The 6,673-nt window shown below is 31.3% G+C and overlaps 1 long non-coding RNA gene across 1 annotated transcript; it reads right to left on the reverse strand.

The window, feature by feature from the left end:
• Positions 1-2,773: 2,773 nt before the first annotated feature.
• LOC149194660 (uncharacterized) lies at positions 2,774-3,317 on the reverse strand. The gene is made up of 3 exons (XR_016255101.1): positions 3,188-3,317; positions 2,926-3,041; positions 2,774-2,818 (listed from the first exon to the last, which is right to left on the reverse strand). It is a non-coding gene; the product is annotated as an uncharacterized LOC149194660 (long non-coding RNA).
• Positions 3,318-6,673: the final 3,356 nt, after the last annotated feature.

Consider the following 6,673-nt stretch of genomic DNA (forward strand, 5'->3'; position numbering starts at 1 on the left):
TTTTTAATTTTTATAATATGGAAAACATTTGCAGAAAGCAAAGGTATGTACAATATTACAAGGCTTAACCTTAGTCATTCAAAATTATGACTCCTATTGGTATAGGGACCTAACATCGACCATTTGAAATTTTGGATTGTGTTAGACCATTACCTTGTCAATTAGCATTACCTAGACACATTAAATTTCATAATGTCTTTCATGTCTCCTTAATTAAGAAATATATACATGATAGTTCACATTATTGATTGGAAAATGCCACAAGTGGAACCTGAAGGTGAATTCCTTGCAGAACCTCTTTGTATTCTGGACAGGGAAGAGATCTAGCTCTAAAATCGAGCCGTCATTCAGGTTGAAGTGAAATGGAAGCACTTTACTCTGGAGGAGGCTACCTAGGAACAGGAAGACAAGATTCAAAAGAACCATCTACCATTATTCCAAAAAGAAGAAACTAGGAATTAAACACCGAGGACAGTGTAGCTAAAAGGGGGGAAAGATATGATATGACTCATCTTTTGGTAATAATTAGTATTGTTTATTTTTGAAACAAATAGTATTGATCAAACTATGATTGGTTGGAATGGTATTTCCATAACTTGGATACAAGTGGTTATGAAATAAGTAAATTTTATTATAAATAAATTGGAATGGAAATTACTTGAATGAGACACTTGAGTAAAGAGATAATTACCAATCTCAATCTTAGGTAAGATTGAGACAAATATTCCATGGGAAACAAATGTTTCCAATATGTGAAGATTTAATGGATGGGAGAAAAAGATCCATTAAATATTCTAGCTAGAGAAAGATTCTAACTATATGGAAACATAAAGAACTGCTTTAGATAAATGCAGGCTTTAGTAGCAAAAAGCTTTCCATAAAAGTGGGATGCCACTAATAGAAAAATCTAATGGAAGAAAAGGTAGAAATATACCTATTGGGAGGATGAAGGGAAAATAGAAGATCTGAGGGATCTAATTGGAAATTGGTCTCTACTCGGGGGGAACTGGTGGTCAGTTCATGGTTGGGTGGAACAGTGTACTCATTCAGTGATTCTTCCTTATTCTGGTTAGAAATTTTGTGTGCTTAATTCTGTTGGTAAATAAATAAATATATTTTCATTTTGAAAATGTCTCCTAAAATTAGTGCTTAAAATTTGTTGTACTAGAGTTATGATTTTGTACATTTATGTGGTCAAAATGACTGTAGGATATGGCAACTCCATATTTATTTGATATCCCTGTATAGTGCAAGAGAGGATTCAGACATTAGCCAGTAGGTGCAAAGAGAGCATATGTTAGAATATGTAACTGAGATTGATAATTGGACTAGCTATAGAGGTAGGAGTAACTAGTATGATGACAAGTAACATTGCATTGTTCTTACTTGCATATTGTTCTAGTGATATTATAATTACAGCTAGAATTATTGTTATGTTATGCAGTGACAAAATTATAATTTTCTCTCTCCATAAAAACTGTGCAAAGGTAAACTTAGTGGTAATTGATTTTGTGGGGTGAAAAAAAATTACACGCGGAATATTTGGAGCTCGGACCTCTTCTATTTGTTTTTAAAATTTAGCGAAACTCAATCAAGACAAACTGTGACTTGAAAAGAAGGGTAAGAACTTGTAGGAAACTAAAGAATAAAATAGAAAATCTCTTATGCAAGAAGATAATCATTACAATGTAGAAATTGAAGTTATGTGGGTTAAAAAGAAACAGAATTGCATCACAGATAGCGGGATCTGGGTAAGATCATATTATTGATTAGTAACACATAGAATAGGAAGATATGCGAAAAATGAGAACTTTCAACTTATAACATGCACATAAAATGGGAAATGTGGAAGAATTAGTGCACTTTTAGTCCTTGGACTAATAAATACATTTATTATGAATACACCTAGTGTATTAACAAGCTTTGAACAGAGGTATGCGGACTTAATAATCGATTTCTACAAATTGGTTAAACTCAGAGCGACACATTAATTAATCCAATGAATAGGAAAAAAAATACAGACATGTTTATGAGTTCATATAATTAAGAAACTACAATAGTGCTTGTTTCAGTGTAAGAGAATAAATACATAGAAATCTACAACTCATTACCAAACAATATTCTTGGTTCAGTATATTATAAATGGGAGTGGAACCACAGAACACTATAATTCTATTGTATACAATTGCATGTAAACACAGTATCAAACAAAGGCCTACATGACATTGAAATTATATATAAACTTGTAGTGTACATAACTATCAATGAAAATAAAAATAAAAAAATAAATGTCTAGCTAGAAAGCCATAAGGTAAGATCTTGAGTTGATTTCTCAAATTACAAATTAACTCTAGTATCTTCATTCAAGTAATCCCAAAAACACAAGATTTAGTAGATAGAATATCCATTGAGGGAACACCCTGTAGAACACGGTATAGATGATCTAAACTAGACCATTCTAGAAGAAAAAGAGAAAATCAAGAGAACCTAGAAGCATGAAAATGATTCCATTAATGCCTCTACCGAATAGGACCAAGTGTGTTATTTGGTAACTTGTATGAAGAAAGGGAAAAATCCACCGACCTGAGAAATCATATGCATTCTTAGTCGTCATTGTCACTATTCCTCTATTGGACAAGAATGGAAAAGAATGGTCATGAGTGTACCTGTGCAAAACAATCATGGAAATCACTATTTAGTGCATAGTTGGGAACAATAACAGGATACACTAGTAAAGGGTTTCTGAGATTTCCATAAATCTAACAATCAAGATTACCTTATGGTTTGCAATTGAAGTAGTTTCTCCCTCATTTTCTTGCTGCAACAAGAACGAATATTAGACTTGGAATGAAAACACCATGCATAGTAAAACCTAGGAGAAATTAGTTATAAGTCATATATGTAACTAGAATGAAGAGCAAGAACCTGAGAAGTAAAGGAGAACGAACAGTGAAGTATATTCCCAATTACTAAAACCCCGATAGTCGTAAATTCTCTGCAGGCGAGCGTAGAAGTGATAATAGGATACTACAAAGGTTTCTCTTTTCCAGCATACAAGGGAACAAAAAATGGGAAGAGTGGATTAGTGTCATTATACCTCGAGTATTAAGCATAGGATAACCCTATAATGGTATAGATCTTGATAGAAACTAGGGAAAATTGTAAAAGGAAAAGAGTATATCATTACCCAAAGTGGGCGCAGCATATGGTAACCAATGGAAGAACCCAACAAAAATCGACGACCCTCTGTTCCTCTAAACTTGGAACTGAGTACACAAGCCCTCAAGCCTGGTAAAAAAAAAAGAAATGGAAACCTATAATTAGGGAAAAAGAAACAACAGAGAGTAAGTGGCCATTAAACCAACATCCCAACGAATTTCCAAAAGAAAATGGGAGAGGAAAAAATCCTTCTCTGCAAATTGATAAAAGGGAAGTGATGGTTCAACTTACCTAAGTCACTGAGGTTGCAACTATATGCTTCGGTGATAAATCAGATATAAGACACATAGTGCACTGAAAATAGCCTTTGTGAGCTCCTTTGCCTTAACTTGAGGGTTGGCGCATACATAATTTCACATAAAAATATTTAGTGGAACGAACAGAGTAAACCCCAGTGAAAGAAAAGTTGCAATTGAAGAATACATCAAACCATTACTATCTAGTTCGGAACACATTACTTGGATGGGGTGGAAATGATTTTATGTCATGAACCAAACTATGGTCTAGCTACCATCCTTCAACTGGCTGGAACCAAAGTTGAGAGAATGATGCTCAGACCTTAACCCAGGAGAAAAACCAGCCGACAAGAAAAATGGGCTAGAAATGCACTATTTAGCAAAGGACAATGGTTTTCCAAGAATGTAGGGCCTCTATCAATTTTCCTGGGCGTAACGGAGCATAGGATAGAGCAGAGATGAACCTACAAAATTCTAAGGGAAAATGAAAGAGGAATGCAAGTAGGGTTCAATGGATAAGCCTCCATCGTTGGATTTCGTCATTCCATCCCCACCGTGCGCTTAACCCAAGGTGCCTATCAAGTTGGAACGAGGGGATTGATTCCCCAATATGTTGGGTGTACTAACCTTTATAACCATTAATGTTGCATTACATCAATAGTAAATAATGGGTAAAAAAATATGACTCTCGGGTCGAAACATTATTCATACCTATTACCATACATAAGTTCTCAAACCATTTTCGATGCTCCTATTGATATTGATGCATAGGTAAAATAAACATGTGGTAGGGTATATGCCATGGGGTTAGGGAACCTAGGGTGATAACTACCTAGTTAGGATAATACTCCTATGTCAAGGACTACCTTGGGAAATAAAACAAAGGTAAAGAAGCATATGTGCTCACTATAGTTGGAAAGGTGGTGGATTAACTCGTCATACAACATTGAAACTATAGAGCATAGGAGAAGAATATATAATCTATGGACAGAGATAGTGGACTCTAGTAGTAACGTGAGAACCAATCATCATTAATTCTATTGCATTTGATCGTTGCATTATTCGTAGTAATGACATATAAACTAGGAAAAAAAAAATGTTTCACAATGCCTTAATAAAAGTAGAAGGGGGGTGTGTGACAATCTACATACTTCAATAAGTGTTAAACTTATGAATTTTAATAATCATGAAATATAAAAAATAAGGTGTAGTATGGAATCACGTAGTTTCAGATTGAGAAAATTGATTAGAAGAAATGAGTCACAATGTTCCACAAACCTATAGTGATGGGCCATTTTTGTGTGCTAAGTTGACCTCTGATGTGGTTGACTATAGGGGCATGACAATTGCTTTTTAGGTTAAATTAAAGTTTATGCTAGAGGTATTCAATTACTAATATTACTTAGTTTCTTGATAATGTATTCATGGTTTTCTAATTACTACATGAAAATCTTTACCAAAATCTTAAGACCTAACAATAAATTAATATAAGAAAATACTAACCTGCATTTTTTATATTTATTTTACAATATTAGTAGAACATTTTTTACAATAAGAAAAAATTTAAATACTAAAATATTATCTAAGAAATAATTAAATTATTTTTACTTATCTCTTTGATATATTTGTTCAATAGTGAAAAGAAAATTGAGATGTGAGTGTAAGACTTATGCAAGAATCATATTTCTCACTTTCCATTTAGAAAAAAAAAATGAAGGTTTAAAATGCATATATTGATGAATTTGTATTTTAATTTGTTTGGATTTCTTTATGTATAGTTATAATATATATATATATATATATATATATATATATATATATATATAAGAATTGAGAAAATATTTAATTTTTTTATGGGTATATTGTATCTAATTTCTTGCAAATTTATATCAACCTTTTAGTTGAAGTAATTTACAAATTTTCACATATTAAAAAAAAAAAAAAAAAACTCATGGAGTGTAACCCAATTGACAAACAGCTTGTTATGAACTATTATGTAGAAGCAAGAGATTCAAAATTCAAATCCCCACAAGTTAAGCCAATGAAAAAATGAAAAAATATATATTTATTTATTTATTGTATTTTTAGAATGTGGTATGTATATTGTAATTGTTTTGAAATCAAATTATCTTTAATTTCTTACTTTTATGTATTTTTTAATATAATTTTCAAGTAAATATACATTAACGTAAATACTTGAAAATATTCTAACTTTTCAAAATGTTATACTTTAATTTTATAATTAATTTAAAAAAATATAATTAGCATATTCTAATTTTATATTTAATTAAAAAGGATAAATGAAAAAAGAAAAATATAATATAAAAGAGAGAAATTAATATGATTAAATTTCATGTGGTTTAAATATATTTTTTCAAAAAATAAAATATAACTATCCCCTATCCACTCATGGAATTTCTATGCAAACTTCCTGAATGCAATGACAAACAATTTGTCTCTGATCGTATCAGAGATCAAAGGGACAAACAAGGAATTGATGTCTCAGAAATCTTGCCAGGATGTCTGAGAAATCTTGCCAGGAAAAGTTGTCGCGTTATTCAGAGTCAGCGACACCCACAGAACGAAGATCCCAACAAATGGTTGTCTTTATATAAGATAATGTTAATGGCAAGTGAAAGAGGAATTGATGTCTGAGAAATCTTACCAGGAAAAGTTGTCACGTTATTCAGAGTCAGCCACACCCACAAAACGAATGGTTGTCTCTATATAAGATAAGGTTAATGGTAAGTGAAATAGTATCTTTGGTATAGCCGCAAGACAGTAGTAATCTGCAAGCTAGAGGACTTATGGTGCAATATCAGAGTTAATTTTGCCGGTGTTAGATAATATTGTCTAAAATTGATATGGTTTTGTCTTAACTGTTAACTGTCTTAAATGGGTTTCATCTTAATTTTCATTGCCTTAAGTGGCCATTGTCTTAAATATAAAGTTTTTCTCTTAAAATATTTTTGTCTCAAACTATTTTTGTGTTAAATATAAAGTTGTCTTAAAATATTTTTGTCTCAAACTATTTTTGTCTTAAATATAAATTTTGATCTCAAAATATTTTTATCTCAAACTATTTTTGTCTTAAGTATAAAGTTTTGTCTTAAAATATTTTTGTCTCAAACTGTTTTTGTCTTAAATATAAGTTGTCTTAAAATATTTTTATCTCAAATTATTTTTTCTTAAATTTTATATTTAAAATAATTCAATCG

The sequence above is a fragment of the Pinus tabuliformis genome, chromosome 2_2 (genome assembly GCF_031772625.1).
Source record: "Pinus tabuliformis cultivar Carrire ecotype Pingquan chromosome 2_2, CPIR1, whole genome shotgun sequence".
NCBI lineage: Eukaryota > Viridiplantae > Streptophyta > Pinopsida > Pinales > Pinaceae > Pinus > Pinus tabuliformis.